Here is a 23,886-nt window from a genome sequence, read left to right on the forward strand (position 1 = left end):
AATGGTATATACATAAACGTAGACACACACACACACACAAACACACACACAAAACCTCTACAGATTTTCAAGTCTGGAAAGAAAAACACCAAATTGTACCAAAAAATTTGCTGGGTAGTGTCATTTATTCAGAGGTGTAGTTTGTTCTGTTTATGTCTAATTCCCAAATTTCTAGAGGGACTGTACATCACCATTCTTAATAAAACTAAGACAAAAAATGTCCTTCATGAGGCATGAAAATATGACGACTTCTAGAATAAGAGATAATATAGTAGAAAGTTAACCACAAAAATATAATCTAGTGGCAAGTCAAAGTTACATGAAGTCCTGCCAAAATCACAGCTCACAATGAACATCCCCTTCACATAATTACTCATCTCAAGCCGTGCTAGAAATGTTCCTGACACATGTTGAAAGGACTTGTGCCCTAGAATGAGAGACCCATGCTCAAGCCCCAACTGTGCCACACACCAACTGTGTGACCCTGAGCACTCCGCCTCCATGAGACCCAGTAGTAACAGATCCATCTTGGAAGGTTGTGGGGATTAAAAAGAAAGAAGGGTATATAGAGTACATGGTACTAAGCCTGGCACAGCAGTCATAAATGAGGGCAATTATTATCCTTATGATTGCTGCTATCACATATTAATCAAGAAACAAAATCATGACTGCTTTAAGGGCAGCGACCGTGTCTTATTTTTGTTTATCCCTGGATCCCTGGCACCTAAAAGTGTGCCTGACACACACCCTCATTCAGTGCTCGCTGAATGAAGTACACCTAAAATTAATTAACCTTCTTGAACGTCAATTTCCTTCTCTGGCAAAATCATAAAAACACCTTGCACAGGTGAGAACTGGTAAACATTAAGGCACCTAGTTCAAAAGAGGCTTCTAATAAATGACAGCTATTATATTAGTGAACTTGTCTCTGTAGGTTTCAACAGGTATGAAAGCTGAAGGGAGAAAACATGTATAATTTTTTCTCTAAATTTCCTTTCATATTTGGGTCCATTATTTTTATTTAGACCCAGGAATGAAAGTTCTCTCTTTCCAGGCACACATCCTAGCAGGCTAACTATTAAAGTGGTAATCTTTATTTTTTTAATTTATTTACATATGTTATGAAATCAGTTTTCTAATATACAACAAAAAAACAGAGACTATACTCCGTTTGTCCCAAATTTATCATGAAATATACTGATTTTTCCCCTATTATCTAACCCTTTTTTTTTTAATTAACATATAATGTATTATTAGCCCCAGGGGTACAGGTCTGTGAATCGCCAAGTTTACACACTTCACAGCACTCACCATAGCACATACCCTCCCCAATGTCCATAATCCCACCACCCTCTTCCTACCCCCCTCCCCCCAGCACCCCTCAGTTTGTTTTGTGAGATTAAGAGTCTCTTATGGTTTGTCTCCCTCCTGATCCCATCTTGTTTCATTTATTCTTTCCCTACTCCCCAAACCCCCCCACGTTGCATCTCCACTTACTCATATCAGGGAGATCATACGATAGTTGTCTTTCTCTGATAGACTTATTTCGCTCAGCATAATACCCTCTAGTTCCATCCACGTCGTCGCAAATGGCAAGATTTCATTTCTTTTGATGGCTGCATAGTCTTCCATTGTGTGTGTGTATATATACATACATATATATATATGTATATATATACACACATACCACATCTTCTTTATCCATTTATCTGTTGATGGACATCTAGGTTCTTTCCATAGTTTGGCTATTGTGGACATTGCTGCTATAAACATTTGGGTGCACGTGCCCCTTCGGACCACTACATTTGTATCTTTAGGGTAAATACCCAGTAGTGCAATTGCTGGGTCGTAGGGTAGCTCTATTTTCAACTTTTTGAGGAACCTCCATGCTGTTTTCCAGAGAGGTTGCACCAGCCTGCATCCCCATAAAGTGGTAATCTTTAGACTGCCACAAACACTTTTGGCAACGCAGCCCAAATAGTACCTTAGAACCTGTGAGCTTAGGACATGATACATATAAATAGCAACCATGAAGACCAATTAATCAGTACTTCCGGGGCTTCAAATCAAAACTTTTTTTTTTTAAAGATTTTGTTTGTTTGACAGAGAGAGCACAAGGAGGAAGAACAGCAGAGGGAGAGGGAGAAGCAGACTCTCTACCAAGCACAGAGCCCAACGCAGGGCTCCATCCCAGGAACCTGGGATCATGACCTGAGCCGAAGGCAGACACTTAATTGACTGAGCCACCCAGGCGCCCCCAAATGAAAACTTTTAAGATGACCTGAATTGGGAAGCACAAGAAAAATCAACAGGATTTCTATATATGTGACCAAATGGATTATTAAGGAAGTATAAGATTCATGAAGGTATTCAATTTAAAAAGTATTTTCTTCACAAAAATCAAAACAAATGGGAATGCATTTTAAGAAAAAAAGCAAATCATCAAGAGGAAATCAAACCACTAAGTTCTGTGCAGGGAAGTGAAAAAACTACTGACATGAAACCAGAAATCATTTCATATAAGTCATAACATTCTTGTACTGGTATTAAGAGAGAAACAATCATCTGAGGAGGGAAAAAAAAAAAAAAAAAGCCTTACCATTAGGGAGAAGATCTCAAAAAACTGCCCAGATCAGTCATTTGTGCAGCTTTGCTTACTTTCCCATGTCTGATCTGGCAGAAACCTCGAATTTCATACAACAGTGTTTAATAGAAGATTTACGGTCCTATTTCTACAATGATTTCTGTTGAAAGGCGAAAAGGCTACTCAGCATTCATTCGCTGTGAGTTAAGGTTTTGGTTCTGCATCCTTGAAACATACCACACCGCGATTTAGAGGCGTCTCCTGGTTTACACTATTGCACACTGGAGTACAAATACTATTTAAGAATCTCTATTAAGAAAATGATAGTTTTGTGGTGACTTTCAAGACAACTAGAATAAGCACATTCAAGTGAGGCAGGGTAAATTTTACCTTATATGGATATTTCTATGAAATTTTAGCATAAAAATGATATATGAAGAGAATAGCAAAATCTTGCAAATTCTCTAGAATCTGGCATAATGGGTACACAGGGTCAATTCTACTGTTCTATTTGAGGGGTTTGTTGCATATGTTTTAAAATTATTATGTAACATTTCTTAAAATTAAGGCAGACAAAACAAAAATTAGGCAGACAAACCCCACCTACAGTCTCATGTTAGTGCTGAGCTGCTGAACAGATTAAAATGTAAAGTGAGGGGCGCCTGGGTGGCTCAGTGGGTTAAAGCCTCTGCCTTCGGCTCAGGTCGTGATTCTGGGATCGAGCCCCGCATCGGGCTCTCTGCTCAGCAGGGAGCCTGCTTCCCCCTCTCTCTCTCTCTGCCTGTCTCTCTGCCTACTTGTGATCTCTGTCAAATAAATAAATAAAATCTTTAAAAAAAAAAAATGTAAAGTGACAGAGACCTACAGTGACCAAGCACAAAACCAGGCAAGAGTTGTACGAATTTTACCAGCAGTCTCGGTCAACACTGGCCAATCTTCCATTGAACATAGTGCTTCTCTTCTCCAAAAAGGATGATTTAACTCATCAGAACCAAAGTACAAATGATGGCAGGAGAGAAATGTAAAATCTGTTTATTCTCACCAGGGCAGATTCTATTAACAGTTCAATAATATTGCATATATTATTAATATCTACAGTTTTGTCACAAGTTCATCCATCCATCCAAATACAACCTGCATAGAACTAACTCCAATGTGCCAGGCACAATGCCAGGTGCTGGGGATACAGCGATGAACAAAGATAAAATCTGCCCTCCAGGAGATTACAATCTAGAGGAAATACAGACATTAAGTTACTACCTCATTCCCACCTAGTCAGGGCACAGTGTGACAAAGGAATCTTACTGAATTCACTAGAAGGGAGAAAATGTACAGTGGTCAAAGATACAATGGAAAAGTTAAAGAGGTGGGGCACCTGAGTGGCTCAGTCGGTTAAGCATCTGACTCTTGATTTAGGCTCAGGTTAGGATCTCGGGGTTACGACATCAAGCTGCAATGTCGGGCTCCAAGCTGGGAGTGGAGCCTGCTTGGGATCTTTCTCTCTCCCTATCCTTCTGCCCCTCCCTCTCTAATTAAAAAAAAAAAAAAAGAAAGAAAGAAAGATTAAAGAGGGGACAGGAAACAGTAGAACCCAAGATACTTAATATAAACAGGAAAAACAATCATTTGTCCAGGTTGCTGGCACAATGTTTTAGAAAAAAAGAAAACAAAACATTTATTTCTGTCCTTTACGATATTGCTCTAACCAACTACGTGTTTCCAGAAAACGTCCATCTTTTCTAATTTATATGCATCACTTATTCGGGCCAAAAAAACAAAGGTCTCAGAGGGCGCCTGGGTGTCTCAGGTGTCTGCCTTCAACTCAGGTCATGATCCCAGGGCCCAGGGATTGAGCCCCAAGTCTGGCTCCCTGCTCAGCAGCAAGCCTGCTTCTCCCTCTCCCTTTGTCTGCGCTCCCCCTGCTTGTGGTCTCTCTCTGCCAAATAAATAAATAAATTCTCAAAAACAAAAACAAAGGGCTCCTTATTCAAAACATAAAAAAAAAAATCACCTGTAGCCATCCTTGAAAATAAGAGTGGCTCTAAGTATTTAAGTCAGTCCCAGCTACTCAAAGCACACATCTAGCATTATTCAAGGTCCAGCTGTACAATGTTCCAAGTTACCAGAAATCTTGGTGGAAAAGGTTGAAGTTTAAACCTGGGTATATCTAATGTTACAAAAAGGTTCAAAAGCCGGACGCCTGGGTGGCTCAGTTGGTTAAGCGGCTGCCTTCGGCTCGGGTCATGATCCCTCGAGTCCCACATCGGGCTCCTTGCTCAGCAGGGAGCCTGCTTCTCCCTCTGCCTCTGCCTGCCTCTCTGTCTGCCTGTGCTCACTCTCTGACAAATAAATAAATAAAATCTTAAAAAAAAAAAAAAAAGGTTCAAAAGCCAATTTACCATACCTTTAGGTTTTCAGATTTTCCAGAAGGAAAGGAAAGGGAAAAAGAGAAAGACGTGAAAACAGCACTATTTGGCAGAGGGAAAAGTTCAAGGCCATTCCTATCTCTTGGCCTCTTTAAAAGAACAGATTCCCACTGACGATAAAAATTTAATCAAATACACATCCAAGCTCTCAGAATTCTTCTCCTTTCTGCCATTACATACTAAGGTTTCCCTGACAAGGTCATCGAGACCAAGATTCATGAAGAGGTGCCTCTGAACGGCCGGGCCAGACGCGGCGATGAAAGGGAACTTGCACATCCTGTCTTAGGAAATCACCCAGACAAAATATTTATCAAACGGTTCTATTTATTGCTCTGTATTAGGAAAAGAGATATCTAAAGTGCAGTAATGTGGCTGACAACAATAGCAAGAAAATAATTTAATTATTTCAACCGAAGTAGGAAGGAAGAAGTCACTGCAACTTTGAAGAACCCTCACTGATGTTAAATATCCTCTGGCCCCCATATCCGAGAGCCTGAGTTTCACATGCCCCTCCGCACCCTCACAGCACTCAATGGAAGGTTAACACACTATTTCAGCGAACAGAACTCAGGGGCAGAAGAAAGCAGTAACCCTGCTTAAGGTGGCCCAGCTAGTTAAGTGACAGAGACCCAGCTGCTCCTTCCAAGTCTTTTCCCCACTACACAACCTTGCTAAGGAAAAGCCATTTTATTGGGGGTGGAGGGGAGAGGAGATGGAATCAAGTGACAAGTGGCAGTGAAGAAACCAGCAAGTATTCAGTTACAGGGTTATTATCTCCTGAGCCAGGAGTGAAAAAGAAAAGAACTGTTCCCAGAAATTAGCACGGATAACGACTCTGTTCATCTGCCAGAGTCTCTGGCCAATCCCTTCCCGTCCCTCAAAGCCCCCACGGGAATTAAGTAAGGACAATTCACATTTAAAGGACTACAGAAAAGAAATGTGCAGCACAGTTCACTGAATCACCCAGGTCTTTCCCCGACCATCCTGGACCCTCTTTCAGTTCACATAACTCCATTCCTTTGCAGTAAGCAGGAGAGGGACACCCAAAAAACATGCTTAATAGAAGCTGATGTGGGCACAGAGCGAGGGGACTGAGGAAAGATGTTTCATAGACTGTGCAGTAAAATATCTGCATTTTTCTCACTGAAGACTTACTCCTTATCACCCACCCTGAACACTTCTGTACCGCTGAAATGAACCTAAAAAACTGGTTTTTCAACTTCCAATATAGATTAAACATAAACTAATTAACTGTTTGTAAAACACTTTGAAGACGTGAACGAGTGTATAAATGTTAATTATTAATGTTGATCCACAAACTCCTGCATGCAAAGTAAAATACTGGTTAAGTTTCTGCTACTTTCAAGCACAAATATGGAAGCTCAGCATGTTTTTAAGAATTCTTGGAAAATTTTAAGAGCAGACCACAATGATTTTCTATTTACAACATGAACAAGCTGGAATTTTCAGCTGGTTATTCTGGATATAATTACATCAGAGTTTTAAAAAAAAATGACTTATGGCATATATAATAACACTGAAGTATGTTTATAGTCCCAAAGTCCTGGATGAAAATTATAGTTCACTGACCTGAAAAGGGCAAAGTAATATCTCTGAACCCCCATTTTTTCATCAAAAAAGGTTCAGGGGGAGGGAATAATACCTACCTTGTGGGGTTCTTGTAAGGAATTAAGAATATGAAGGAACACACAATACACAGGTAGTATATAAAAGTTTTGTCTTTCTTTTAGTGACTTCACTTTTTTAGAAAACACTTCTTAGGAACCAGCCTGCCTCAAAAGATCTTTCTAGACTGCATTAGTCTTTTAAAAACACACTATCCCCTGCACCAGGCACACATACAGCACCATTTTAGCAGGAGGGCTGAGGCAAAAGCTTTGGTCATTCCTGTCCACTGACCCATATAGATCCTTAATCCTCCAACAGAGAAAGCACCTCAGCCAGGCCCCAAAGGCCTCATGTGACCAAATGAACAATTAGAACTCCAGTTCTCAACTCCTGTTGCCACATTTTTCCCTAAATAATTCCCAAACTGCAAGGTCACACCCAGAGATCCTTTGTATTCTAGGCCCAGCCAAGCTATGTACAAAGTGCCCGTGGGGCAAAAAAACCATTTTCTTCCAGCTTGTAAAAGGTAACAGAAATTATTTCCATGCAATGCCACACTGGGCCTACCTTCTCCCACTCCAGAAACACACCTACTTTGGACAAAGCAGAACTCAACTGGCAAGACCAGGTACGTGGGTTTATTTACAGATACCATTCAAATGACAATGCGTGTTTTTAAAACTGATTGACAAATTACAGAAAATATCAAATTTGCAAAAAGCCCGACACAGCTATCCCTTTAGCATTACCACCTAAGAAAAGGAATATTTCTAAAAATGTAAGTTAATGTTGACAGTGTAATTCAGATTTTTAAAAAAATATATCATGCTTCGTTCAATTTATCTCAAGGGATCTATGCAGCAAATTTCAAGTGCTGAATAATAATGTCCCCTCTGAACAAAACTGTGCCCCATCTAGCCAGGTGGGGAGAACATGTGCTAACAATTTCCCAGGAGCTGTTATGGACCCATATCAAAACCACCAATGTTACCTGATGGTCTCCTGTGATCAAGGGCTCAAATTTTTAACACAACACAGACCACAGTCAAAGACTCAGCTATGGGAAGAAGCAGTGTTTAGCAACCACAAACAAATGAAATTCATCTACCCAGAAGCTCATCAACTGAGGACTCTCCAAAAACACTAACTCCCTTCATTAAAAATAAGATTAGGGTGCCTGGCTGGCTCAGTCGGTGGTGTGTGCAACTCTTGACCTCAGGGATGTGCATTCCAGCCCCACATGGGGGTGGGGGGGCATAGCATTTACTTTAAAAAAAAAAAAAAAAAGACTAAAGAAAAATATATAATTTGCAAAACACTTAGAAGGTAAGAAATAGCCTATCATCTCCTTGAACACAACTAAACAATTTGCAATAGCCTCCTTCCAGACTCTTGTTATTATGTATATGCAAAATATACAAATGACACCCCTGCATCACATTAAAAATCATAGCTGTAGGGGCACCTGGGTGGCTCAGTGGGTTAAGCCTCTGCCTTCGGCTCAGGTCATGATCTCAGGGTTCTGGGATCGAGCCCCGCATCGGGCTCCCTGCTCAGCAGGGAGCCTGCTTCCTCCCCCTCTCTCTCTGTGCCTGCCTCTCTGCCTACTTGTGACCTCTGTCTGTCAAATAAATGAATAAAATCTCTAAAAAAAAAAAAAAAATCACAGCTGTACTCAGAGATTGAAAATGTACAACAGATTTCACTAATAATATTCTTCTCAGGCTCAGAGAACAGTTTTCACCGTATTTACAGTCCTAACTCACTTGGATTTAATAGGCGAGGTACTGTTTAGATCACTACCTTCTTCCTTCACTAACTGGTAGCCCCCTCTAGATATACCCAGTTGTTGTTATTGGTTACCACGGTCAAGATTATTACTAGCTACCATGCCATGTGATACTGCCATGTGCCAGGGGTTTACATATACCTAATTCTCACAATAACCACCCCCCCCTTTTCTATCTACGGTTCTAATTCTTATATCCAGTGCAAACTTCACTCCCAAACTCCAGATTTGCATACCCAATTACTTACTGACACCTTCATTTAAAATCTCACAGATCTAAAACTTGGCACATCAGAGAAAGAGAAATAACAATTTCCTCCTCCCAACTAACTCACTCACATCCTCACCCCCACCCTCTCAGGAAACCATAGCACCGTTCATCCAGTTGTTCAAGGAAAACACCTGGGAATCATCCTGGATTGGTTTCTTCCCTTCAAAACCTTTTTTCAATCCATGAAGAATCCTATCAGTTCTCGCTTCACAATGTACACTGATTCCAACCACTCCTCACCACTTTCACGGCTGCTGCCCTAACCCAAGCTACCATCTTCTTTCTCCAGAGTGAACTACTGCAAAATTCTTGGTCGCCCTGTTTCCACTCCTGTTTCTTACATGCACAGTGAAACTTTTTTTTTTTTAAGATTTTATTTATTTATTTGACAGACAGAGATCACAAGTAGGCAGAGAAGCAGGCAGAGACAGAGGAGGAAGCAGGCTCCCTGGTGAGCAGAGAGCCCGATGTGGGCCTCGATTCCAGGACCCTGGGATCATGACCTGAGCCGAAGGCAGAGGCTTTAACCCGCTGAGCCACCTAGGCACCCCCACAGTGAAACTTTTAAAAACCCAAATCAGCTCTTGTTATTCCTTCCTCAAACCTTTCAGTGGCTTCTTGTCATCCTTAAAAGCCTATGTGATGTGCCCTATGCCTCCTATAGATGATCTCCCTCGTTCCCCTTCCTCGCCCCATTCCAGCCCCACCCGTGCTTACTCCCACCTGAAGCTCTTCGCCCCTGATGCTCCTTCTGCCTGGAACACCCAGGCATCTCTCCAGGTGGCTTGCTCCCTTTACTTCGCTCGGGTCTCTACGCAAATCTCACCTCCTCCAGAAGGTCGTTTGACCACGCCGACTTCTGCTAATACTCTTCACATTCTTCCTAAAATCATCAACGCCAGACATCCAAAAACCTGTTCATCTGTTTATCTTTTTTTAAAGATTGTATTTATTTGAGAGGGAGGCAGAGATAGCAACAGAGAGAGCAAGACAGAGCATGAGCCGGGAGGAGGGGAGAGGAACACTCCCAGCCCAGTAGGGAGCCCAACTCGGGGCTCGATCTCAGGACCCCGGGATCATGAACTGAGCCGAAGGCAGACGCTTCACCCACTGAGCCACCCCGGCGCCCCCATCACGTGTTTACCTTCTCTTTCCCTTACTAGAATGTCAGCTCCTTGGTGGCAACAGCCGTCTCTTACTTTCACTGAATCCCCATCACCTGGAACAGGAGCTTACATACAGAAGGCACCCAAATGTGTTGGCTAAATTAACAAACAAGACAAGGATGTTACATGCCCATTTTGCAAAAGAGAAAACTGAGCTATGTAAAGCCTCACGGCAAATGCCAAATGCCATCTGAAAGAACCAGTCCTCTTCCAATGACTGAGCGCCATAAAACGGAATTATACATACACACTGAAGAACAAGAACGTCAAAGAATGCATTTGTTTGAAACTATCAGGCCACAGTGATTTTTCTCTTTCTGTTCACCAGCTTTTCCCATCTGTAATTAATCTTACGTATGTACTATGAATGCCCCCCCTCACCTGGAGGATATCTACTTTTCTGTATTCCCCACCAAATAAGGGCTGAGCTACAGACAGCAGACATTTAAGAAATGTTTCTTTGATATTTATACCCCCCCCCCCCAATATTTGAAGAATCCTGTAACAAGACTTTCAGCACCACCAACACAGTCTTCAAAGACACTTCAGTTTCCAACCATGATGGAGTCACGGGATCCAGACTTATCCTGCCAACGCCCCCTCCGACAACTAGAAAAACAGACCAAATATATAAGGCAACATCTTTCAGGCACCGGACAACAGGAGCAAAGGACTGCGGTTCCTAACAGAAGGAAAGAGATGAGCCGAGCCCCACAACCAGCTTTCTCAGCCTGCAGGCATGCTGCAGCATGATGCAATGAGGACGATTCTGAGCAAAGCCTGGCAACCTTGTCAAGCTGAGAAGTAAGACTTAAGTAAGACTTAAGGGTCTGGGAAGGCGAAGGAACCTCAAAATTCAGCACAGAGAAGCCTCCTTGAGTCTGATACTGAACAGTAACCTATACGTGCATACTGAAAAATCTATGGCGGCAGGCAAAGAATGGCCCAAGAACCGTAAGCTAAATAATCCCAGAGTTGGCACAGGGCTGGCAGACATTCATATTCTGACCAGTCAGAGCGGAGAACATCCAATTTTTCAATGGAAACTGGAGGCTTCATGATTAATTAGTGGAGTGAAAAAAGCCTTAGAGTAAAAGCTCCACTAGACCAATCCTACAAAGTTCAGGAATAAGCCTAAAAAGTATCATGCAAATAACTTAACCTGCAAAAACAAAATCCAACTCTCTTTAAAGCAGTGCCTCTCATATGAGGGATGATTTCTACTCCCTGCAAGGTGACTTTCAGTGTGTCTGGAGACAACTTTAGTTATTGCAATTGGCATCTAGTGGGCGAGGAATTAGGCTAAACACCCTACAAAGCACAGGACAGCCCCCAAACAGAGAATCACCTGGCCCAAAATGTCAGTAAGACCAAGGTTGAGAAATCCTGCTTTAAAAAAGCAAAACCCGGCAATCAAAACTTAAAATTCACCATGTCCAGAATCCAAGAAGAAATTACTAGATATAAAGAAAACTTGATCCAAATAAAATCAGGCCACAGAAACCAATATAATGGGATTAACAGAAACCTTAACAACTGCTGATTATATATATATAAAATCAAGAATTTTTTAATGAACCTAAAAAGGAGACAAATGGAAGAAATAAAAAAGATTCAGTAGCAAATTGAATCCAACAAGATATGAAGAAAACATCATGACCAACCCAGGATCATCACAAGAATACAAGGCTAGTTCAAGGTTCCAAAATCAGATATCAACAGAATAAAGAAGAAAAAAATAAATGATCGTCCCAAAAGATGCAGAGAAAGCCTTTGGCAACATTCAATATCCATTCATGATAAAAAGTCTCCACAAACTAGAAACAGGAAAGAACGTCAACTTGATAAAGGACACATACAAAAACAAACTATAAATACAGGCATACGTTGTTTTATCGCACTTCACAGATACTGCACTGTTTACAAACTGAAGGCTTGTGGCCACCCTGCACAGAGCCAAGTCTCTCAGCCACTTTTCCAACAGCATTTGCTTCACTTTGTGTCTCTGTGTCACATTTTCATAAATCTTGCAGTAATATTTCAAACTTGTGCATTGTGACTATACTTGTCATGATTGTACATGATTGGTGATTACGAATCACTGAAAACTCAGATTATGGTCAATATTTTTTAGCAATAAAGTATTTTTAATTAGGGTATATACTTTAAAAACAGAATGCTTTTAAACACTTAATAGACTACAGTATAAACATAGCTTTTACATGTAATAGAAAACCAAAAAATTGGGACGCCTGGGTGGCTCAGTCGTTTGGGCATCTGCCTTCGGCTTGGGGGTCGTGGTCCCAGGGTACTGGGACTGAGTCCCGCGTCAGGCTCCTTGTTCAGCAGGGAGCCTGCTTCTCCCTCTGCCTGCCACTCCCCCTGATTGTGCGTGCGCGCGCGCGCTCTCTCTCTCTAACAAATAAATAAAATCTTAAAAAAAAAGTAAACTAAAAAATTAATTTGACTTGCTTTACTGTAATACACACTTTATTTCAGTGGTCTGGAACTGAACCCACATTCTCTCTAGGGTACGCCTATAACATCATATTTACGGTGAAACACTGAATGTCTTCTGCTCCCCAACATGAGGAAAGGATGTCCACTTTTAAAACTCCTATTCAGTACCATACTGGGGATCCTAGCCAGTTCAATAAAGCAAGAAATAAAAACCATACAGACTGAAAAGGAAGAAATCAAACTACCTATATTTGCTGATAACACTATTATCTATGTAGATCTTGAAGAGTCTACAAAAGGCTTCTAGAACTAAAACTGAGCCTAGCAAGGTTGTAAGATACAAGGTTGGCATATGAAATTCAATCCCATTTCTATATACTAGCAATGAACAACTAGAAATTGAAATTTTAGAAGCATCATTTACAACAGCACCAGAAAACATGATACATATATGAATCTTATAAAACATATGCAAGACCCAATTACTGAAAAACACAAGTGAAAATATCAAAAAACAGTCCTGGGATATACCGTATTCATGGCTCAATACGTCAATTCTCCCGATTTACAGATTCAATGCAATGTCAATCAAAAATCCCAGCAAGATTACAGAGATCAACAAGCTCATTCTAAAATGAACCTGGAAAGGCAAAGCAACTAGGACACTCAAAAACATTTCTGAAAAAGTAACACAATTACAGAAACCACATTACCTGATTTCAAGACTTACTATAAACCTACAGTAAGCAACAGTGTGGTAATGGTGAAATGACTCAGATCAATGTAACAGAACACAGAATCTAGAAACAGACCCACAGGTATATATAACCAACTGACTTTCAACAAAGGTAATACAATGGAGAAAGTCTTTCCAAACACTGGGGCCTCACTGAGGGCACTTGGCTGGCTGTCGGTTAAGCGTCCAACACTTGATTTCAGCTCAGGTCATGATCTCAGGGTCAGGAGATGGGAGTCCCCCCTGGGGCTCCATACTCAGTGGGGAGGGAGTCTGCTTGAGAGGCTCTCATTCCTCTCCCTCTGACCCTCCCTACTCGCACACACGCTCTCTCAAACAATAAAATAAAATCCTTTGAAAAAAAAAAAAGTTGCTGGAACTACTGCTTATCTAAAAGCAAAAAAATAGATCTCAATCCATACCTTGAACCATTTAGAAAAATTAACTCAAAGTGAATCATAAACCTAAACGTAAAATTTTAAAGTATAAAACTCATCATTATCATAAGTAAGAACTGCTCTTCGTAAGACATTAAGAGAATAAAAAGATAAGCCACAGACTAGGAGAAAGTATTTGCAAACAATAATCATGTATCTAATTCTAGAATATATATACAGAACTCTCGGGGAGCCTGATGGCGCAGTCAGTTAAGCATTCAACTCTTGGTTTTGGCTCAGGTGGTGATCTCAGGGTGGTGAGATCAAGCCCTGCATGGGGCTCTGTACTCATTGTGAGTCTGCTTACAACTCTCTCTCACTCTGCCCCTCCCATCCCTCCCCCCCCAATGCTCTCTCTAAAGAACTTTAAAAACTCAGTAATAAAGCAACAATTCAAATTTTTTAATGGGTAAAAGATTTGAACAGACACATTACCAAAGAATGGCAAATAATCACATGAAAGGATGCTTAACATCACTAGTCCCCAGGCAAATGGGGGATAGAAAAAAAAAACCAGCCTACATTATGTATGACTCCATTTGCATGACTTTTTCAAAAGGCAAAAAACCATGGAGAAAGAAAACACATCAAGAGTGTCCAGGTCTGAGGGTCGAAAATGGGTTGACTACAGAGGAGTTTAGAAGAATTTGGTTTGGAAGATAAAGGAACGATTCCATACATATCTTCATTGAAATAGTGGTTATGTGAATGTATCTATCAAAACTCACAGAATGCTACTAATTTTTACTGAGTATAAATTATACATTAAAATGAGAAAATAAAGACCAAAGAGATAACAATGTACTGAGTAAACCCTTATTTTGCCCTGGTTAAAAAATGTTTAAACCAACTATAAAAAGATATTTGCAAGACAAACGGGAAAAGTTGAATATGCACTGAACACTGTTGCTACTTTTCTTAGATGTAACCATTGCACTTGGTTATGTAAAACACAAAGATCAGCAAACACTTTCTGTAAAGGCCAGACAGTAAATAATGTGTGGCTTTGCGGGCAACTACTCTACTGTCGCTGCAGCACCACATCAGCCACAGACAAATGAGCACTGCGATGTCCCAATAAAACTTTATTTACAAAATGAGGCAGAAGGCCAGATTTGGCCCGAGGGCTATAGTTTGAGGTCCCCTCATGTAGACAAAACTACAGAAAGCAGACTAGTGGTTGCCTATGGTGAGGCAGGCAATGCAGTGAGGGTTGAGGAGAGGAACTGGCCAGAGTTGCAAGGGAATTTTTCTGGAATGATGGAAATGCTCCATATTTCGATTTTGCTGTTATCTACATGGCTACACCTGACAAAACTCATCAAATGCTTAAATACTTAAAATGGGCACATTTTATCATATAAATAGTATTTCAATAAACTTGATTTCTTTTAAAAATGTACTCTTTCCAGGTGATAGCATCAATATTGTGAAAAGCCTCGCCTTTGGAGCCAGCATTATCTGAGTTCAAATTTTAGTTTAAGACCTATGTGATCACTGTAAAATCACTTTGGGGGCTGTTTCCCCATACTTGAACAGCTTAGTAATGCCTGCCTCGTATCTTTTTTTTTTCCCCCAAAATTAAATAAGAAGTGTAGGTAAGACACCGAGTATAACATCTGGCACAGACAAGGCACACTTCCGATCTGAGTAAGCCAATTTAAAAAAATTATTTTAGAAAATGAGTCAGTAAACACCAGACAACCAAACTAGTTTCTTTTGTACTCTCAAAATATTCTGACATTCTTCGTTTGCTGTTTATTGTGGTTTAACCTGGCTTCGAGAACTGGCATCCACCGTCAGAGTTCCTGTGACTTCACAATAACTTGGGTCTAACAGCAAGCACTGTGAACTGAAATTTCTTTAGATTTAGAAAAGTACTCCATGACAAATGTTATAAAAGGAAAATGGAGAAGAGCCAAGGTAAAACGTATCAATCTTCCCAAGCAAGGAGAATGACAATAATTATAGCATATTTTAATTAACTTTTATTAAAAAAAAAAAAAAAGAAAAGAAAAACCGACATAGTTGGATGTTTTCCTCTTTTCAACTAGGATTTGAATTTTATCCAAACCAGCAGTCGACCAATAAATTTACCAAATGGCATAGCACTGGTATGGTATTTTACCTTATTTGTTTCTCATAACAGTAGTAAGTGATAAGAGATGATTAATATTAAATTTGTTTTTAGTTTACAAGGATCTTATGTTTGAGACAGATTAAGTGGCTTGCTCAAGGACACACAGTCAGTAAATGGCAGAGTCTGGTTGCGAAGTCAGACATGTGGCTCCATACCACCTGTTTTTAGTAGAGATCACCATCAGAGAATCATCTTGGGTTCTTTGAAATTCTTTACATAACTCCTGCATGCTTTTCCCTAAATTGACATCTTTAGTTGTCTAAAAGACATATCAATTACAATGCGACATACCTACTTAATATCTACCCATTCAGGAATAACTGGCCATTTTAGATGGCGGGGCTATGGCAAAATATGGGTTTATGATACTATCAGAAGTGAAAATTCAAAAGCATGGTTTCCAAAAGAAGAGCCTACAGAGTGACATAAATGGTTAATTCCTCACAGTTCTTCCTTTTTCCCACCCCAATACCCACATCACAGAAACATACTGATACCCACCTTTGCCAGGCTCTGAACAGAGCTCTGAAGAGGTAAAAAACAGAAATCACACCACTGTTCCACATAAATCTTCATACAATCACAGTATGGCAGGACCAGGTGGTCTATCCTCCCAGCACGGGCTAACAAAATGGGTTATCTGTTCATCTTCTGTTTATTATGCACCAATCAACCCATAGGTAGACTTCAAGATCATAAATGGGAGGACATGTGAAGGAAATGAAATTCCTTCCACTAACATCTTCCCCCCTCTCCTCATTTACAGTGGTAAGACAAGCTGACAATGACTCAGTAGCACTGCTTCCAAATGGACCCTGTCCCCAACAGTAATACCAAGTCTATTCAAGTGCACTAAGTATTAACTTTAAAAGAAAGGATTATCAAAAAGTCCAAATTTATTCATCTAGCTTTGTCAGTTATGTTTTTTCTTCCATCTGTGAGTCTGATCAGATAAAATTTTTAAAGGTTTATTATAACCCTCCATGTCTAACTTTTTACTCTCATTTTGTAAGAACACCAAAAGAAAGATGAGATTCAATATACAGAAATGTCCTGATTACAGGTTCAAGAATCTATCTATTCCATTTGGTACTGTAAACAGTATAAACTGAATTGGTATAACAGATTTAAATCACTGCTTCCTTCCGCAAACGGTGGCACCTTCAAAGGTGTTATCTTGAAGGGGAAGTGAGCAATTTGCTAACAGGACTGAACTGTGCTAACACTGTATTAACCCCCAGTCCAGGTCTATCTTAAACGAATTTGAAAAATGTAGTCATAATCCCTATCAATTATTTTTCAAGACTGAAGTAAAATAAGGTACAAAAGCTGGAACTGACTAAATAACTTGGATATCCTATTACAAGTGTTGAAAACAATCCATCTCTCACCATTTCCTAAACACTATAAATGCACAGTCATACCCTACCAAGCTACTCCGCAAATTCCACTCAAACACCTGTTAAGGTCAATGAGAAGATAACAGTTTCTATTAACATTCAGCTCAACTAGCTCCTTAAAAAAAATTAAAAAAAAAAAAAATTCATTCAACTGAAGACATTCAATCCTCAAAAGGATTCTTTCTTTATGAAAGAAATAGCTAAACCACTAAACTCAGAAGCATTAGACTTTTAAAACTGCTTTAAATCATATAAAAAGTTATCAAAATTATTATCGCTACAGCTACAGGTAAAAGGCACCTACTTAATATCTGGCACACTAGTAAGTACCTCACATGGTTTCAGTTATTCTAAAGAACCCTGCAAAGTATGGTACTACACCTTTTGGTAGGACACAGAAGCTCCGAGGCTCACAACTAGTCCATGGAAGTGTGGGGATCAGAACTCAAATGTACCTAGCTACAAAAATGTGTATTCTTCAGCACTGGGCTACCTCCCCACTTCATAATAGAAGAAAAGACAGAGATGTGAAATGATTTGTCCAGCAGTCTTAATCATTTCCTCAGAAAACGGAGAAAATTGAATGAGAACCACATTGTGAAAACACACAGAGCTCTATTTAAACTTCACTTCTTTTCAAGGAGTAATTAACAGATAAAAAGTAAGGTTTGAAATCCTTTTAAAGTAAACTAAACTTCATCACAGACCTGCACGTGAACTGTCATTTTGGACAAGTTCCCAGAGTCAGTGGTTCTGCGTGCACTATCACTAGCTTAGTACAAAACACATCACCAGCTTCAAACGTGTAACACTACACTGTGTTAAGAGTCCTTCCTGGCAAAGAGGGAACAAAACTAAGAAATAAGGCCCATCACAGCCCTCAAAGAGTTAACAGACTAGAGGAGGAGTCCATTTATACTACGTATACAGTTACCATCAGTCAGGCAGATAAATGAAGTGTGTGAGAAATCCTAAAACAACAGTACATATAACATGGTATCACAGCTCAGAGAAGGAAAGCAACTGGCCTACTTGTCAGGCTTTGTTGTAAGTTCTATTTGTTTACATTAAGTCCCTCCCTGACAACCCTTCCAACCTCTGCCAACCTTCATCCACACAATCATCCCACACAGGCATACCCAACTGCACAACCAGGAAGAAAAGCTCTATAGAAGGGCAAGAACCCTGACTCCTAAAAGTGACCTTGTTGTTGTAGTTTAAAAGTACAATGCTTATGCCATAAAGACATTTTCTTTAGCCTCATCAGGTGAAGAAAGTTGGTTTTTCAAAGCAAAACAAGGCCAACCCAACCAGCAAAACCCAGAAACACTTCCCCGCATTACTCATTTCAAATGAGAAATCAATCAAACTGACACAAAGCGTGTTTCTCAAATTTTTCTTTTTAATTTAAGAGAGAGCAATGGGATATAAAAACGGGTATTAACACCTTCGGGTCATTCTGTTCCACTACCAACTTGACACTTCAGCTAGTTTCGCTTGGGTGTCTTCAACATCATAAGCCAAATTATTCTCACATCATAAGCCAAGTGAATCAAATTCACTAGAATCAAACCCCAAACCCGACAAGGCTTGTGTTTAATGCAGCCTGAAAATCTCCCAAGACCAAGCAATACAAGAACAAAAACAGGAATTCATCTCAGCTGATCATAACGTCTTTACAAACTTGCAAAGAATCATCTTTCAAAACTGCACGCAGCCATTTGTTCTGACCTGGGCAATCCAACGGTTTAGAAAAACAGAATAAGATGCTTCTTCAGAAAACAGAAGGGGGTGTATTGGAATAAGAAAAAGAAAGCACACTGCTTTTTCCTTTAGTTGTATACGCCTGAGGCAATAAACTCCAAAAATAACTTCACCCAGGAGTGTAAAAGCTGAGAACGAACATCAAAATATTGCTCAATCCAACTTTCATTGTGAATTCCTCAGTTCACAGTAACACTTAAAAACTTAAACTGATTAAATCATTTTGCTGTTAAAAACTATACATTTCCAAAAAAAAAAAAAAAAACCCCAAAAGTAAAAAAAATCCGTCTATCCTGTCTCCTGGGGAAGAAAAATTGAGGGTTTTCCCCCATTTTCTTTTAAACTTCTCATATTGGTTGACTTTGCAAAAAAAAAAAAAATAGTATAAGTAAGCCAAAAAAAAAAAAAAAAGTTTTGTTAATGTTTTGTTTGGTCTCAAAGTATGGCTGCACTTGAACTCGGTGGAGAGCTGAGCCAGCTGCACAGTCCTGCTCGGGTCCCCTCCGGCGGCGCGGCCCCGACCCGCGCGACCCGAGATGGGCGCGGAAGGCGCCCCCCGAAGGCGGGCGCGGCTCGGAGTGTTTACCGTCCTCGTCGGCCCGGGGGAGCCGCTCCCTCGCGTCCCGAGCACTTGTTCGCGGAGCCCGGCAACAGGAGGGACCCTCGAAGGGGCCGCGGCTCCCGGCGCGGGGAGAGTCGTCTTCGCCGGAGGGGCCCCCCGCGGCCGCGGCCGCGCCCCCCGCGCCGGGAGCTGCTGCGATCCCGAAGCCGGGCGACGGGAGCTGGGAGGCGCGCCGCGGCCGCGGAGCAGACAATGAGCGAGGGGGCGACGCGGGGGGAGGAGGGGGCCGGGGGGCGCCCCCCACCGCCGCCCCTTCATCCCCGCCCGCCCCCTCCTGGCCCAGCGGCCCCGCCCCCCTCCCGGCGCTGGTCCCGGCCGCGGCCCCGAGGAGCGGCCGCAGGAGGAGGGGCCCGCGTGCCTCGCCCGCGACCCCTCCCCAAAATCACAGAACTTCCCCCAACTCCGCCAACTAAGTTGCGCTCTCACCGTGCGGCGCCCGGGGCTCCCCCGCGGGCCCAGCCGGAGCAGCTCCGCACCGTCGCCACCGAGAAGGACAATAGGCAGCCGCTCACCCGGCGGCGGCGACGGCTTGAGGCAGCGGCGGCCGAGGCAACGAGCGGGCACGGCGGTCTCAGCGGAGCCCAAAAGCTTCACCGCGGCTGCTCCGGCTCCGCGCTGGCCCTGCACACAGCCCAACCCGCCGCGCATGCGCCACAAGCCGCTCGGGCACGGGCGGGGCACCTAGGGAGGGCGGTAACGCCTACGAGCCCTCCCGTGAGTAAGCGCGGAGACAGGGGCCGCGAGCTGGGATTGCACTGCAGAGCTGCCCATCAAGTTCCGGAAGGCCAATAGGAAGGCACCTGGGCGGTGCGTTCAGGTTGCTAAGGAAGGCTGAGGTTGCCTGCCGCCGCTGTGCCGCCGCGAAGTGATCGGAGTGGGGTGGCTGGCGGAGGTTTCGCAGGAAAATGCCCACCCACCCTCTCTTCTCCGCCCTGTCTCCGGAAACCGCCCTGCCTCTGTATGCCGATGCTTACCTGACTGTAGCAGTTATCGCACACGTACTGAAATGATTTACTCTTCTACTTCCACTTGCAGTCGGAAAGTGGGGTTTAGTCTTCTGTGAGTCATTGTTAGGTATCCAACAAGTGTTTTAGGTGGATGTATGGTTGGATGCAAGGATGGCTCTCTGGCGGCGTCAAGATTTTGACAGGGCATTCCGTGAACTTGTGGCTACTCGACCACAATCTACCAGTTGCAAAGGACCTCAGAAATCATCCGGTGGCTTCTGAGAAACGAAAAGTGGTCCCCTGGGTCAATGAAACTTCTTCGTTTTGATACGTGTGTGTGTCTGTGTGTGTGTTTCAGTGTGTATTTCACTGTGTGCTAGGAGGAAAAATGCCTGTCACAACAGACCATTATGACATTGATGTTTTCTCTTAGATCAAATAGAAAGCTATTTAAAAATGAATCTAATTAAAGAAAAATATTAAGTAAAAAATGACACTTTATATTCAGTTGAAGAACGTGCAAATTGATAGTGATTGAAGTAAAAACAGTGGTTACCTAGGAGTAGAAGGATTATCGGCTGAGAAGGAGCAGGAGGGGTGCTGGAAGTGTTCTGTATTTTGATCTAGATGGTGGATAACAAAGTTAAAAAGATATATGAAAATTCACCCAGCTGTACACTTAAGATTAAGTACACTTTGCACAGTTTAGACATATATTTTTTATGTTCGTTTAAAAAATACTGGTATAGAATATGGCAAGGAAGGAAGGGAGGGAGGGAGAAAGAGAGAGAGAAAGGAAGGAAGAAAGGGAGGGAGGGAGAAAGGAAGGGAGGAAGAGGAAGTAAACATGACTCTTTGAAAACCCTAATCCAGGCAAGCTCACCACCACGGACTGAATACCTGAGAGAGGGGTATTGTGAATATTTACTGTGTGTATCAGTCACTTCCGATGTGGGGAGGCTTTAAATCTTAGAACTGCTCTTAGTCTTGAGCTGCAATGTGCTTCCCTGCAAGTGGACCTGGTTCTCACATATATTTTCCTAGTTCACCCTCACAGAATGAAAAACCAAGGCCAAACGTTCCCCAGTGCTTCACGTGAGATTATTTTCCAACCATCCCATCGTGCTGCCCACCTTCCTCGGCACTCACTCTAATCTGTCCTTGCCAAAATTTGGAAAAGGGTGTGGAGAAAGGACTCTCCCTAGATCCTAGCCCTGATTGTGCCACAAAGGAGCCCACCATGAACAGGCCATTTCTCAAGAACCTCAGTCTCCTGTAAAGCAAGGGAGCTAACCCAGAAAATCACTTCGAGTGTCATATGTGATAAGCCGAGGGTCTTCTCCTAGAGCCTGGCTGCTCTGTTACAAAGGCAAGAGCAAATAAATGTTACCATGTCATCTTTTTAGTGACTGCTGACAATATCATTCCCTGCTCCCTGCCTCGACAGGAATTACACCTTTCCCGAGGGCTGCACACTGCATCCAGGGGTCGGGAGCCCGGCACTTTTCAAAATTTACTGTGCTACAAACCACCTGCGTGATTTTGTTAAACGTGGATTCTGACTCAGTAAGTCTGAGGTGGGATCTGGAATTTTTTTTTAATATTTTATTTATTTATTTGACAGACAGAGATCACAAGTAGGCAGAGAGGCAGGCAGAGCGAGGGGAGGAAGCAGGCTCCCTGCTGAGCAGAGAGCCCAATGCGGGGCTCGATCCCATATCCTGGGATCATGACCTGAGCCCAAGGCAGAGGCCTTAACCCACTGAGCCACCCAGGCGCCCCAGGATCTGGAATTCTGCCTATCTAACAAGCTCCCAGGGGATGCTGATGCTGCTGGTCTGGGACCCTACTTTGAGAAGCAAGGGTCTTCTCTAAATTTTCTAGACAGTTGAGCTCTGCATCTTCTTTGGGAAGTCCTAAGGAAACATCCTTGGTACCCTACCTACAATAAGCCATTCTCCACTAGTTCCTCTCATTCATATGACTCAGAGGGTTCCATAGCATGTATCCCTGTCTGAAAATAGCTTATTTGCATGTGTTTATTTTTCTCCCCCCATTATAATGTAAGCTCCCCGGAGTCTGTTTGTTTACCCGCCCCCCCGCCTTTGCATCTATCATAGTGCCTGTGGGAACAGGAAGAACTCAAAAGATCTGCATGAGTGAATTTGTACTGACCAAGCTATGGTGAGGGGTCCTCAAACTGAATGTCCCCAATACTAAAGATTCATTCTTCCCAAGTACACCAGGTATCTCCATCCAGTGTGCCCCATTTCATCAGAAATTGATGTAGTGTTTAGCGATTTCCTCACTTTCCTTGAGTAACTTTATAAGCCAAAGAAGATGCTAGAGCCTTATAAAGCACTGAAAGGAGTCTATTATCTCTGTATTATCTGCCCAGTTGACTTACGTCTCTTCTTAACTTTAAAAATTAAACTGCCGGTTGTTTTACCAGCAAAAATACATTTCTTTAGGAACAGCACAGAACTGCAACTTAGGGCACACACGCCACAAGAGAACCACAGGCAAGTTGCACGATGACGGACAGAAATGCTCTTTTGTAGAGAAAAGGAGGGAGCGGGGGAAGGCTATTATAAACAAAAAGTCCCATGGAGTCAACTGACCGTTCAAAGTATCGTGGCTTTTCATTGGCTGACTTGTGACAGCCTCTCATTGGCTGAGCTGTTGCCAGGAGAGGAGGAAACCCTTCCTCCTGCCGCTGGGATAGCCGAGTGTGTCCCTGTCTGGGCAAGGTCTGGCTCTTCCTACTGGAGCTGCAACGGACAAGGAGGGGTAGGGCCTAAGGGCTCCCCCTGCCCACCCCTTGACTCCATTCTAAGTGAGGCTTCCTTTTATTAATTTTCACACTCTCTGATGGGTCTACTATCTAAAACTATAACAAGGATAAATTCCATTTTACAGAGAGTCCCTGGCAATGCCACAGTGAGGGAAAAACAAAATTAACCCAGTCGTAAAAACGTGCATTTCTCTTGAGACCATGGTTTCTAAAATGTCCGCTTGCGTAAAAAAAGAAAGCACCAGAACAGACTTTTCTCATGGCTGTTCTTTCACAGTGGAGGACATTTTAATGTTTTTGTGATATAAATAGTACCCTAACGTTGCTTTGAGGTAATGACCACTTTTGGCCCCTTGGGTGGGGTGAAACCCACAACCCCAATTCCGTGGCTTCAACTTGTGATCAGACCTGAACCATCAGTCCATGCATTATATACACAGGCAACACTTATTAGTTCAGAGTTGGGCACTTGACCCCAAACACACCAATGAAGGACAATAGGAGTAAATTCTACCATCTCTTTGAACTGCCAGGATAGCTGATTTCGTTTTTCTCAAGTGGTACTTGGAAGGATATGCTTGTCAGCCATCTTGTCGCTGTGAGGAAAGAATCCCTTCCCATGGAGCCAGCACTGTGGAAAGGTAGAGAAACGAAGAAAAACAATGTCTAGGTGACGTTGATTGAACTGCTGAATCTAGCAATATCTGAAGCTAGAACAACA

The sequence above is a fragment of the Martes martes genome (assembly GCF_963455335.1).
Source record: "Martes martes genome assembly, chromosome: 7".
NCBI lineage: Eukaryota > Metazoa > Chordata > Mammalia > Carnivora > Mustelidae > Martes > Martes martes.